The sequence below is a fragment of the Vicugna pacos genome, chromosome 20 (genome assembly GCF_048564905.1).
Source record: "Vicugna pacos chromosome 20, VicPac4, whole genome shotgun sequence".
NCBI classification, from domain to species: domain Eukaryota; kingdom Metazoa; phylum Chordata; class Mammalia; order Artiodactyla; family Camelidae; genus Vicugna; species Vicugna pacos.
In genome coordinates this window covers 30,368,041-30,382,051 of record NC_133006.1, presented here as the reverse complement: position 1 = coordinate 30,382,051, position 14,011 = coordinate 30,368,041, and the positions used below count along the sequence as shown (strand labels likewise).

The 14,011-nt window shown below is 37.2% G+C and overlaps 1 protein-coding gene across 7 annotated transcripts in view; it reads left to right on the top strand.

The window, feature by feature from the left end:
* The window catches only part of CDKAL1 (CDKAL1 threonylcarbamoyladenosine tRNA methylthiotransferase), a 532,049-nt gene that overhangs the window by 171,531 nt on the left and 346,507 nt on the right, over nucleotides 1–14,011 (top strand). The window lies entirely within an intron of this gene.

The window sequence follows — 14,011 nt, the reverse complement described above, 5'->3', positions numbered from 1 at the left end:
TTCGCTATTAAGTCCTATTCTTCTCTAGTCAGTCTCTAATAAAGGAGGCCTCTGCTGTTTTAATATGTTAGCTGGTATTTCATTTTGTCTAATTTCAAATGCCTGCAGTGTTGTTAATTCAAGGCTTTCCCAATATGGTACAATCTGCATGTTTGATTTTTCATTTCCCCTAACTTCTCAGTAATTGATGTGATCTTGGATTAGGCTGACCTAAATTCCCAAGATACTTCACCAAATAGCTCTTTGTTATTTAATGATTGCTATTAATCTTCACTCTGTCAGAATTGTACTTTGCATTTGATACTAATTTAGAATATAAACTCTATAGATTGAGACTGTGAGGCGCAACTGTATCAAGTGTGGTTTTATTAGTTTTAATGACTTTAGTGACCTCCCTGCGAAGTCCAGTAGTGATTTACTTGAGGATGTTTCCGAACTTAATGAGTAAGTGAATAGAGCTTAGATATGTAGCATTGTTCACCTGGACACTGTTGGACCACAGAAACACATCTGCTTTTTCAGTATTTGCTTTTCAATAAAATAATTATATTGATTTTCAGAATATGGTTTGAAAGGGTGCTCTTACACGTCCTCTTATCATCTGTAATCTCTTACCTGTTACTGTGGTCTAAATATCATGGAAAAAGTTATGCGTTGGTTTTACACATTGGAAACGCTTCCCAGTCTCACTAGTGTAGAGCAGTGATAACTTCTGCTTTCCCATAACTAAAAGGGCCAGAAATTTATTGCTGTTATGTAGCTTTTTACAATGAGCCTGTTTTAAGTTTATGTACCTGATTAATACGGGATGACAGTTTGGTAAACACTGCATGTTGCCACCTTCTTAAATGTGTCACTTTATGCCCTTTTCAGTCCCCTTTCCTGTCTTCCCCCTCTGGTTCCTCCAAATAACCGTAGTCCTCTAGCTTTACGTGTCCCCTGTACTTTTTATATACATTATTTCTAGAACAACTTTCTTTTTATTGTATCTCTTCCAGATAGCATTTTTCAAATCATAATAGCCTTAGAAATGAGAACAGAGTTCTTCATGATCCCGTATAGCAAAGTTCTACCATGTGACTTTAAGTTGGTTTTTCACATCAATTTAGTCTGTAATGGCTGGTTTGGAATTACAGTTGCAAAGGACTGTTTATTAGACAAACCACTGTGTCATGTCTTGTCTGTATTTCTATAACTTTGTAACTGTATTAGGTAAATTATCATTCCTGTTTCTAGCCGCAGAAATGCTCAGCAGTGCCGGTATTAATTTATTTGCCACAAAATAGCCAATAGATGCTCTTGAAAGAGTCTTCTTTAAATATTGTAAATAGTCATGTTAAGTAACTTTAAGTTTGTCTAATATTTTTCTGTCTTAAAGCTTTGAAAACTCAGATAAGTGCTGAAGTGTGTCCCCAGGTGAATTCTGCTGTGTTGGCTTCAGAATTGTGTTATATGTTTTAGTTGGTTTGAAATTTAATTACACTGCTTTTGTGTGTTCAGCACTTACATTTCCTTTTCTATTCAAAGATGTGTTATCTTATGGTTTGCAACCACCTTTTATTATTAATGGAATTTACTGATATGAAGACTTGGGTATTTCATTAATTTTGATTTTTTTGTTGTTGTTCCTGGGTAAAAGTGGAGGGTGCATGGTGCTGAATAGTTTGTTAGGTTGATGATCCAGTTGTAGTTTTCACACAACACTGTTACAGTGGTTCACTGGATTTGATTGTTCAGAACAAGGAAAGGAAATTACTTAAGTCTGAACCTCTCAGGCTTCCCACGACCTAGCCCTGTGTTAGTGATCCCACTGATCTGTTTGGTAAAGTAGCCCCATCCTTCCTTGTTTGAATATTAATGAGGACTTGCCCACTGTGAAAATTGGGCTTGCATGTTAACTCTTTGCAAATCTTGATTTGATATTGCCTTGACAGATGGCACGCAAGTGAGACTACAAGTATTGTTGAGTTCTCTAAAAGTGCATTCTTGTAGTCTAGACTTCTGTGAAAATTGTTACTGTTAAAACTGTCTATCAGGTTTAAACGTTAATCATGTCTATATATTAGTAATTTTATTTCAGGTTTTTGATACTCTCAGATACAAGATTCTAGTTTCTATGTACCCTAATTGGATTTATTTAGTAAAAAATGCCGCATGGAGCAATTAGTCTTGTTTTGAGGCTCTTGTAAGAAACATGAAAATTAGTAGAATTTTTTAAAGACTTCAATATGCTTAAGTTCTTCCTTTCTTGTAACTTTCTTCTTAGAGAATTGGCATGTGGTTCAGTGCTGTTATACTCTGCATGCATCTATGTGTTTTATTATATATCTGGAAGAGTTTTCCTCTTCATTTAAAGAATCTACTATTTTTGTTTAGTAAAATGTAGTGAGAATAGTTGGGACTATAAACTTTGAGAAAATAATCTTAGCTGCTTTGTTACGTTTTTAAAATAGAGGATGAAGTTGTAGGTTTATTGTGGTATTTTCAGTTCAGCTATTCTTATTTAACACAATAGTAAATTGTATTGTATGGATAATTCTTCTTTAGTTCTTTATAGCTGAGTTCCATAAAAATAGTGGGTTCTTGAGTACTTTATAGTTGGGTTCCTTAAAAATAAAGTGGAAACCAGGTCCTGTTAGGAGTGTACTATCTAAAATTGCAATAGCAAATTAAAATAGGCATAAAAATTATGATCATTTTTGAAAAAAATACTGAAATGCAAATACATTATTGCCAGTAAAATCCTATATTATATCACAGCCAAGTGAAAAAACTAGCAACATAGAGCAGTTTGATGGCTCAGATGTAACTAGACGAGAAATTTAAATCTGATTTTCTCTTTTTCTTGAAAATGTTGACTATTTGAAGAATTTACTTAAGCAACTTGTAGGATGTCATTAGTTAGGTGATGCCATTGACCTTTCCTTAGAAAACCTAATGTTGTTAGCAGTTGATACGCTGAAAGAATGCTCAGTTGATACTAAAGTTTTGTATCTTAACGTTCCGAGATGCGTGTCTTTTACAAGTTCATTCTGTAGCACTCTACAAAGAATGCAGCAGATATGTAGCAGTTACTTCTGAGACTGGGAGAATAAATATGAATTTCATTCACTTCTTACTTTGAGGGTCGGGGAAACTTATTTGCAGAATCTCCAGTTAGGATATCAAAGATGGATGGATTTTTAAAAGTAGAAGTTCATCAGTACTACCGTTTTATAATGAAGCGTACATTTTATTGAGTAATAAAGAAATAGTAATTGAAATGTCTTTATAAAAGATGGTTTCTAACACATTAAACCTTTATGGTAACTCTGCAAATTCAAATGTACCATTTCTTTAAGCTGCACAGAAGGCTGACTGTGATGGGTAAAAATCGTGGACTGAGAATATGGGGAACTGTGTTGAAATACTACTTGGTTCTACTGCTGACTGTCATGTTTAACAACCCACCCAACCTCACTGATTTTCCGTTTCCTGGTTTGTGAATTGTATGACATGGAAGGTCCTTTCAGCTCTGAAATTCTAGGAGTGTTGGAGTCTGCAAAGTAAAAGTGAATTTCAGAGCCTGTCATTAGAATGAGATGTTGACATTTTGGACAGTGATCTCTAGCAAAAGTTATTATAATGTGACTAGTTTTTTCTCAACACCCTAATCTCCATGTGCCAGATTTTACTTTTTCTTTCTTGGTGCCTCCCTACTTACAAAATGAAGTTGAAGATGTTGGTGACATATCATGCAGTTTTCCTTCATACGTCTCTGTATTCTCCAGTGAGGAGGGTCTTGAATAAAGCACAGTTCTCAGACTCCTTTGCCTTTACTCCACCCCGTGGTAATGCTGCCCTGGGTGCTGATTTGATAGGCAGCGTACTTCCCAATGTTGCCTAAGAATCTGGTGCTTCTCTGAAGCAATTTTCATTTTTACCTTGGAGCATGCTTGAGACAGGCAGTTTTCGTCTTGGTTGGTGACTGAGATTGCTGGGGGGCAGTGATTCTCAAGGGTGTTTGCTGGGAGAGGATTCCTAGCCAGGGTGGGAAGATGGCAGGGTGGTTTACCAGACCCTGGGGGTTGGAGATTCTGCCATGTGGCCCCTCACCTAGAATCACTGCATTGTGAGCCCGTTACAGCAGTACGGATCATATCACTCATATGTCCTGGGGGTGGGAACACAGCCATGGCTCTCCAGGTGCTTAGACTTACCCAGGATCATCCTGGGACACTGCTTACACCTTCTTTCTCCTCCCTCATGTTCGAGAAATTGGAGCAGAATGCAAGTGAGTAATTTAATAGGCGTGACCTTGAATCTACTTTAACATATATTTAAAAAATCATTCGCAAATCTGATTACCATTATCAATGCAATTATTTGTGACCTATTTCCTAGCCCTCCAGAGGTTTAAAAATAAATGGGGTCTGACTTTAACTTGGAGTGTTGGAAAATTTAAAAAATCTCCTTGCCTTCTTGCTTTTGAGAAACTTCATTAGCACTATAGGTCTTGATAGGATTACAGTTGCATTAATTATAGTAGCATCTGTAATTAACTTCTGTCTCGCTCTTTGTAGCTTACCCTTTCGTGTACATTAATTCATTTGTACTCCGCAGGAACCCTGGCATTGCTGATTACACAGCTAGGCAGCCGTGCCCTGTAATTTGAAACCTAGTCATCTAATCTCAAGTTCTTTACTTGCTGTTAAGCTGCTTACCTTGAATGCGGGGAAGTGAGAAAGTGAGACCCGTGTATTGTTACCTCCATCCCTCGTGCCTGTTGATTAAGGTCACGGCTCACCCATTTCTAGTTCCCTGAAATATGAAATATCCTGACTTACACGTTTTCTTCCTGCACATTTCTTGTTTCCTCCTGGATCTCTTTCTTCCTCTCCTCCTTCTCAGTTTTACTTCCTGTTTTATTTTGTGCCCACAGGAAAAAAAATTCTTTATAAGTTGTTAATAAAGATTTGTTTCATTTTTAAAAATTCTGCAAAGAATATTTTAGTCTTACTGTGCTATACTAGTGCTTAATTTAGGAAAGGAGTGAGTAAAAGTGTTCCTTAACTGTAAGGAAACCAGTAAAAAGGTAATTTAATCAATAAAAAGCTAAAGAGATTCTGCAGAGAATGTTGTGTGTTTTTTAAGGGTAATTTTGGAAGGTTTTGAAGTGAAATAGACTTTATACAGGTTTTTACTGTCATGATTAGGTCAAGAAAATCCATAGTTTTTCTAGGATATCCCTGGGTTTTTAAATTCTAGTTTTGTGTTTAGGCCAGGTAAGCACTGAAGCTGTAACAGGGAAGATTTCAGTGTAGATAACTTTGAGTCTTTAACATTTCATACTCAGCATTAATTATAACTTCTTAAAATCAAGTTTTAAAAATAGTATTTGACCAGTCTTTTGATGAGAGTAAGAAGGCATCTCAAGCTCACATAATTTCCACCTCATAAACTATGTTTAGAAACATTTGATTTTGAAGGTGTGGTTTTTTTTTTCACAGTGGGCCTCCTTGAGGTCAAATCTTTTTTTTTTTTAAATTGAGTTATAGTCAGTTTACAATGTTGTGTCAAACTCCAGTGTAGAGCAGTTTCTCAGTTATACAGGAACATACATATATTCATTGTCACATTTTTTTTCGCTGTGAGCTACCACAAGATCTTGTATATATTTCCCTGTGCTAATAAATCTTTTCGGTGGAATCTGGTTTTAACGATAAGCGGTTTTAAGAAGTGGACAATGACCAGCAAGCAGGAATTGTAGCAAAGAACTATGCTTGCTGTGTTAGTAGTATTGTGTCCAAGTGTCCAGTGAAATCTAGATGGTCATGTTCATAAACTGTATCTTGCTCAGCCTCCCACACTGTAGTGTCACCTCTCTTTGAAGCCTTTCCTCTTCTTTTCTGGAAAAGTTGACCACTCTCTCATGGTGTCCCACTGTCCCTAGAAACACTAATCAGACCATCTCTGACACTTCATCCCAGTTGTCTGTTCACAAGTTTGTTTTCCTCAACACCTTAAATCTCTTTAAATCAGTGTGGTAACTCAAGACAGAATAGATTTTGTGTGTGTGTGGGGTGTATCTGGAGAGTCATTATGTTGTATTTAAATATTGATAAAATAATATTTCATACATACTTCATTTTTTAAGCTCATCTATAGGATGTTGGAACTTTTGAGTTATGCATTTGCATTGTTGTGTTGTGATATGAAATGTACATCTTCTTTTTCTCTACATGTCTACAGTTATTTCATTGTCCCCATGTCTATAAAGGGCAGTGATAATGGCTGTCACAAGGGGTGGAGGAGCAAGAGTGTGAATTTAAAGCCAGTACATAAGCACCAGATGCCCCCTTCCCTGACTTCTTCTCTTTTAGATTGCCTTTCTGCTGCCCACAGCTCAGGTGTGTGTACCTCTGTTTGGAGATGGATAGACAGGCATTTTTAAGATCTATAGATGGGACAGCTCTCCATCTCTCTCTGCTTCCCACCTCTCCTCTGTCACACTTTATAATGACTTGAATAACAGCAGGAGGAACTTGACATATTCATTCATGATGGGAGGTAGGAATTTGAGCTTCAGTTTCTAAAAGTTAAATGTGACTCACAAGTTCCTTGTTCTTGTATTTTACTGTTCTCATTTTCTGGGAGCTTGAATGCCAGCTATTGTAAGGACTGTTATCTCTGTTTCCATCACCTGGTGCAGTTTAATGTTGGGAATACAGTTTGGAGTCTGAGCGGTGATGAAACTCTTGCACTGCTGCCATGGATGCTTTACTTACCGACATTGCAGCACTGAGTAGCTTTATTGGTGGAAACATTAAAGCCTTGCGGCTACTGAAATTTAGAATTCAGGAGATCCCACTGCAGCAAGACAGCCAATGAACTGAGTTCTTTTAAGGGTCAGTTCTTATGTGGAGTTACTGACAGGGGAGTGCTTTGACTGTTGAATGCCTTGACGTACACTTTGATATTTTAAAATACTACTTTTTATTGAACTGTAGTTGATTTACAGTGTTAGTTTCAGGTGTACAGCAAAGCGATTCGGTTATACATATACGTATGTATACACGTATGTTTTCAGAATCTTTTCCTTTATTGATTATTACAAGGTATTGAATATAGTTTCCTGTGCTTCATAGTAGGTCCCTGTTTTTTGTTCATTTTATATATAGTAGGGTGTACAATTGATTTAGATTGTGAAAAATAAGTTGGCACCACACAAATGTCCTCTTACTATTATAAAAGGTATATTTGCTTGCAAAAGATGTAATTAAAACCTAAAATTAAATGCTTCTGGTAATTGGCTTCCAGAAGGTGTCTCCATTAATGTAAGAAGACATCTTGCTTATGAGGATTATTCCTTATGTGTATTCTTTGTTTAGTATGATTACCAACACTGCTGTGCAAATAGAAGAAAAAATTGCCTCAGAACATTCCATTCCAACGTATTTTCATCCTTTTATCTTCCATAGTTCTGGATCATGCATACATTTCAGATCATTTTAATTATAGTGTAGATACTTTTTATTGTGCAGCAAGAGTTTTTTTTTAACTTTTTTTTATTGAGTAATAGTCATTTCAGCAAGAGTTTTGTTATTAAATAATCCTCAAACTTTTGGGAGATTTAAATTTTGTCGTATGACCTTATCTTAGCTTTCTCTCTAAGCCCTGCTGGTAACTTCAGTACCTTAGAAGGCTCTTACAACATCTTGATTCACACCTTGAATTCTGTCTTTTTGGACAGTTTATTCTTATCACTCTGCTCTTACTTTAATTTTTTCTAGGTGTCATTGTTCGATAAACATTTGAACTCTTCATACTTGCTGAAATCTTAGTAGCTAAAATTGACGCTTGCATTGTGGTCATTTTGTCTTTTTGAGTCAGTTCTAGGATTTCACATAAAGTTTTCCCACCTAGGCATGTGACACAGCTGCTTCTTTGATTTGACCCAACTTCTTTGTTTTAATTTGCTTTTTTCTTTTAAAATGAAAATATTTAGAGGGGAAGTTACCTACGAGTGAGTATCGGAGGATGCTTGCTTTCTTGAGAGGAACCTGTGTGTGAGAAATGCCTTTGAATGGAGTAGAGAGAAACTTGGCTGAATTTTTGGTTTTCTTTGTAATTAAGTAGTTAAAACGCCTGTGAAGGATATGTTAAGGAACAACTCCAAGCATTTTGTAGAAAAACTGAGTAAATTAGCATCACTTTCTAATGTTCTGAAACAGTATTCAAATTGATGTGACTAAATTTACTTAAGTGAAAATTAATGTCTGCAGTGCAATTTACTCTTCTTTTTTTTTTTCTTTTTGCTTGAGTTTTCTGCCAGTCTTCTCTCACCCTCTGCCCCCAGTATCATGTTGAATTGCTTTACTAGGAAGTTTTCCAGCAGGCCGACCCAGAGTTGAGGTCTTGTGAATGTCTGTTAATAGGACTGAATTTGTGTGAAGTGAGCAGTTAGTAAGAGATGGAAAAAAAACCTTGGCCTGAAGCCTCTGGTGGTGGTGGAGGTGGGTGGTCACATATTAAGGAAGTAGTGAATGGCCTTTAAAATTATGTGGGATGAATGAAGTATTGAAGGACGGTCTGGCTGTTTATAGAGCCTTTAGAAGAAAAAGAAATTAAAGGGAAAAGAAATAAACAATTGGCGTCCAAGTTGCTGAATTACTGTTGCTTCTGTAATGTGTCATGATGTTCTAAAGCTAATTTGTACAACCCATTTTAGCTTTGAGAACCAGAGGGGGAAGGATTGGGTTCTATGTAGACATATAATTTAATTAATATATATTTTGTAGGTGGGCCTTTTTTTTGTCACCCGATTTATATGTACATACAATTTAAAAAATATATATGTACATGCTTATATTCCAGAGGTTGGTTCTTTTGCTTGTGAATGACCATTCTAATTGGCTTTCTGACATGTTGACAGACGAGGCTTTCTATTATGTTTGGGTGGGATGTTTTTCCTCAGCTCAAATAATATTCAACACAGTTGGCACTGTGGGATTTGGAAAAGATTTTTTGCTCTTAAAGATCATAAACAACATTGAATATTGATTCAATGAATATAGCAATTATTGTATAAAAACATGCCTTTTTCCATAGAGGTTTTTCAGTATTGTGAATTCACAAGTGTTCATATAATAGTGAACTATATAAAGCAAACTAGCTTTTGGTTCAGTATTTTGTAATATACAGTAATTTTAGCTAATAAAATGGTTAGTAACATTCTTTAGTGGACTAGAACACATGTAAAAACCAGCACGGAGTCAGGGGTTTGTAACTGATTTATAAATAACTGCTGAAAGCCTCAGGCTTAAAATTAAATTTGGTTTTAACAGGACTGAATTTTATGTGACATTTGTAACAACGTAGAAAGATGTTTATTAAAGATGGTTAAGAAACCCACTGAGACATATTTGACCATTATTTAGAGGAGATGAAATGTGAATTTACATTGAAAATGGAAAAGATAAAAGATCTTGGATGTGGAACATTTGATTACGTCCCATTCTACGAATAGGGCACTCTTATTTTTTCGGCCTTGTATTAAAATCACATATCTCTATTTCAATCACTAACGTCTTTGTCGCCGTCTTCTCAGTGGTCTCGTGTTATTACCAGTTGATCTGGTCACACGAAGCATTGTCGTTCCCATCTGTTCCTTTCGTTACTTCCTCCTTTAATTGCTTATTACATGGGATTGAAATGATGTAAAAACTGGTGTTTTCAGTCTCCTTTTCTCTCCAACTCTGTTGTCCTAATTTCTTCCTCCTTTTCTCTTCAGTCTAGCCGCACGGGGTGATGAAGTTTGCACTGTCACAAAATAAATAGGCCCTCGCTGAGCAGCCATTGTTTTTCCATCGCAGCACAAGGCATCAGTGGCTACCTGAGGGGGCTGAACAGAGAAGTGGTGTGTTAGTGTCTAATGGTGCTTCTTGCTTCTTGGTCCCTTCATAAGCAGAGCATGTTCATTTTCAGTATAAATCAGCTCCAGAATTTTTCCTTTTCCCTTTCACATGTTGCCCTCAGCGTATATCCTGTTCCTGAGTCCTCATTTCTTCTCCTTTTCCTCCCAAAGACATACCTTCTTTAAGACATCTCCTTCAGTTTTATTCTTTATTCGGTCAAATAGCAATTGGTTTTAGATGGTCATAATACTGATAACTGCACACATAACGGGTAATGATTTGGAGTAAATGTTTTTATTCCATGGTCCATAGATTTAAGGGGTTAATTCAAAGCAGCAATTTTGTTTGTAAAATGGTTTTTAAAAGAGATGGTATATAACAAAAGTCTTATTCTGCTAGTCTGCTTTTTAAAAAAATAGTTGTTATGTGGTTGAATTTCCTTCCTTTTATCTTTGACCAGATATAATGAGAGACTTTTCTGTTACTTCCTATATTGTTTTTAGTGTAGTACATTTTTTCAATTAAAAAAACCAGACTATTGTTAGGTCTGCCCTGCCTCTCTTTAATGAATCATTGGATTGGAAAATAACTCATTATATCATCGGGCAGAGATACGTTCCTTTATTTGCATGTAGATGGTGAAGATGAATAATTTATCAGATGTTATTAGTACAGGCTGCATATTACTGAAGTCTCGGCAGGATATAATGAAATTTGTCTCAGGCTAGTATGAAAATAGCATGCCTTTGCACAGTCATTACTGAACTTTTGGCATCTCTTAGAGAACTATTATGTTATCATGACAATCTTGCTCACCTCTTCATTAACTGGACTTGTGATGGAGGAGTTCAGCTTATCTTGAAATCTGTGAAATCTGGTATGCCAAATGCTTGCTTTGGTCTAGCTATGTCTCTCCATCAGAGCAAGAATTTTCAGAATGAATGAAGTACTTAAAGTTTCTTATTAAAGCGATTAGTGCAGAAAGGCTTTGACTGATGGTTTTGTTACTCTTGGTCCTGAAAAGCTGTCTGTACAGGAGATGTTTAACCAATGTATCTCTGTGAAATGAAGGGTGATGAAGCATACATATGATTGCTTAGAATCTTAAATCTGTACTAAGTAGGTATTTGAAGTTATTTTAAATAATTGCTTTTAAGGAGTTGGTTTTGACTTGGTTGGGGTACAGTTGTGTGAGAAGGTCAACAAATCTCCTCGCAGGCAACAATAAAGCTGGACAGATGGTCAAAAACCAGTCATCCTGGCACTCTGGAAATTGACTAAAAGCAGTCAGCAAACTGAGAAGTGTTTATTTGTGAAAACAGCTGAGCTTTGGGTGAGAACAGTGTGAGTTGTGGTGTTTGTGCCTGGGGCTACTCCCATTTTCCTTCCTCAGCTCTGTGGGCAAGGTTGTTCAACCAGGGTAGAGCAGGCTGTGAGACCCGGTGGCCTCACCGCTGCTCCCATGGAGGCTCATTTGATTTGGAGAATTGTTAGTTAACGTGGAGATTTTTATGGCAAGTGACCAGGAGTGGTGGGTTGGGAGAGTAGGAGCTGGAGTGTCTCTGGCTCAACCCACTTGAAGTTGTAGGCTTTTTTGGCACAAGTAATAGACAGCCAGACCAGCCACAGATTTAGCAGGACTTCTGGAAGGTTAGTCAGAGAGAGGATGCTTGATAAGTCTTTGAAAACTGTGTGTTGCCTGGAGGTTGTGCACATGCACAGCAGGGACTGGAGTGGGCCCAGGCCACCCGCACTTACCCGCCTGCTAGAGGCTGCACGCACATCCTGAGAAGGTGGGAGGACCCGAGCAAGCCCAGGAGAAAGTAAAAGGTGGGGCAGACTTGAAAAGGCCCTAACCTTGGGTGCTCTCAGTTCATAAATAGATCCATCAGCACACAGTAGGAATCTTACTGGCTTAAGGTGTTTTAAGTCCCTGGCTTAACAAAAAGCTGTTCAGATGCAGAATTGACTGCTGGGAAGTTATGCTTGGGAGGGGAAAAAGACGAACTAAAAAGGGGGATCAATGACTATTCATTGTGGACAGGCTTAGACTTAATAGACACAGACATAGATTTAATAGATTTAGCCAGGTAAGTACTAAACAAAGACAGCAGTAACCTTTGGGGGATAAACCTGAATTGAGAGTTTCTATAATATATTACCTAAAATTTCCAGTATTCAACGAAATACTATGATACATACAAAGAAACTGAGTATAACCATATTTTGGGGGAAAAAAAAGCAGTATAGATTGTGAGTTGCCAGAATTGTTGGTTTAGCAGACAAAGACTTCAAAGAACTAAGTGAAACCATGTCAGAAGCATGTAAGGAAAGGATGGTGACAGTGACTTGAATACAGAATCACAAAAAGACAGAAATTATAAAAAAAGAACCCGTAGGAGATCTGGAGTCGCAAAGAACAGTAACTGAAATGAAACATTCGTTAAATGCGCAACTGCTGGTTTGAGACGGCTGAAGGGAAGAGTGCAGTAAATCTGTGGCTAGACCAAGAGAAATTATCCAACTGGGACAGAACATTGAAAAGGGCCTCCGAGGCCTCTGGGACAACATCTGGCGCACCAGCAGGTGCGCCCTGGGAGTCGCAGGAAGAAGGTGCAGTAAACAGCAGCAACTACAACAGCAGCCTTGACCAGCGCTGCGTGAAAGCTTCCCAAACTCGGCGAAGACCATTACTTTTGGATCCAAAAACCTAATGAATCCCATGTAGGAAAATCATAGAGATCTTCGATTAAGTGGATAACACTCAACAGTGTTAGGGAGAGCAGTCTGCTTTACTCAGTCTGCTGATTCAAATGTCAGTCTCATCCAGAAACACCATCACAGACACACCAAAATAATGTGTAGCTGAATGTCTGGGCACCCTGTGGCACAGTCAAGTTTACACATAAAATTAGGCATCATGATATTTTAGCAAACAGGAATCTAGTTGGCTTATAATCACATGAAAAAGTGCTCAATACTATTAGTCGTTATGGAATGCATATTCAATCATACGGCAATGATAAACCCATTAGAATAGCTGTTGTCAAAAGTTACAGTATGTGGTCTTGGTGATGATGTGAGGAAATGCAAACCCTCATACATTGCTGGTAGGACGTAAAATGGTAGCACTACTTCAGAAACACAGTTGTTTCTTATAAAGTTAAATATAAGTTTAACACATGACCCAGCGAATCTGTTGCCAGGAATCCATCCAAGAGAAATGAACACATATGTCTGCATGGAGACCTGTATTCAGATGTTCATAAAAGCATTATTATGATAGATGTTAATTGGAAACAATCTAGATGTTCATTAGCTGGTAGACAGATTAACAAAATGTAACATATTTGGTGTCGGAGCAGGGACAGACTATGAATAAGCTTAAGGGAATTTGGAGGGGTGATGGAAATGTTCTAAAACTGGGTTATGATGATTGTACACCTGTTTAAGTTTGTTTAAAATCATTGAATTATATACTTACAGTACATGAGTTGAATAGGATGTACCTCAGTAAAGTTATTAAAGTGATATGTGTATAAGAGCAAGTGGCAAAGTAAATGAGGAAAATAATTGGGGAATTTGAAGGGGATGGGACTCTTTGTACTATTCTTCCATCTTTTCTACAACTCTGTAGTTAACTCAGGATTTTCATGAATCTTAGAAGTGGTTTGATTTTCTTCTGTAATGTTTTTTAAAAAAATAAGTTTAAAAACTTCGTTCTTAAAAATCCAACCCTGAGGTGTCATTTTCTCTCATCCTTTTTGTTCTTCTTTGATTGACAGTTTGCTTTGAGCAGGTAACCTGCTTTTGCCGTTGGCCTGCAGGCCCAGTGCCCAGGTGAACCCTTCCTGCTTCATATGCGTATCTGGTCCATGCTAGGGAGCATTCCTAGCTGGTGGAATGACATTCTGAGGATCTGTGTCTGTTTCTCTCATCTGTGTAGCAGGAATGTGCAAATATTATAAGCGAAGTATTTCTGACTGTAGGACTCGAACACAGCTGCTTTTCCCTTAGGTAGTATGTCTTAGGTCCAGTGATCACATCTTCTCTCAGTTGTTTTTATTTATTTTCGTAAAAGAAAAAGTTAAATGTAAATATTAACACATTTTTTG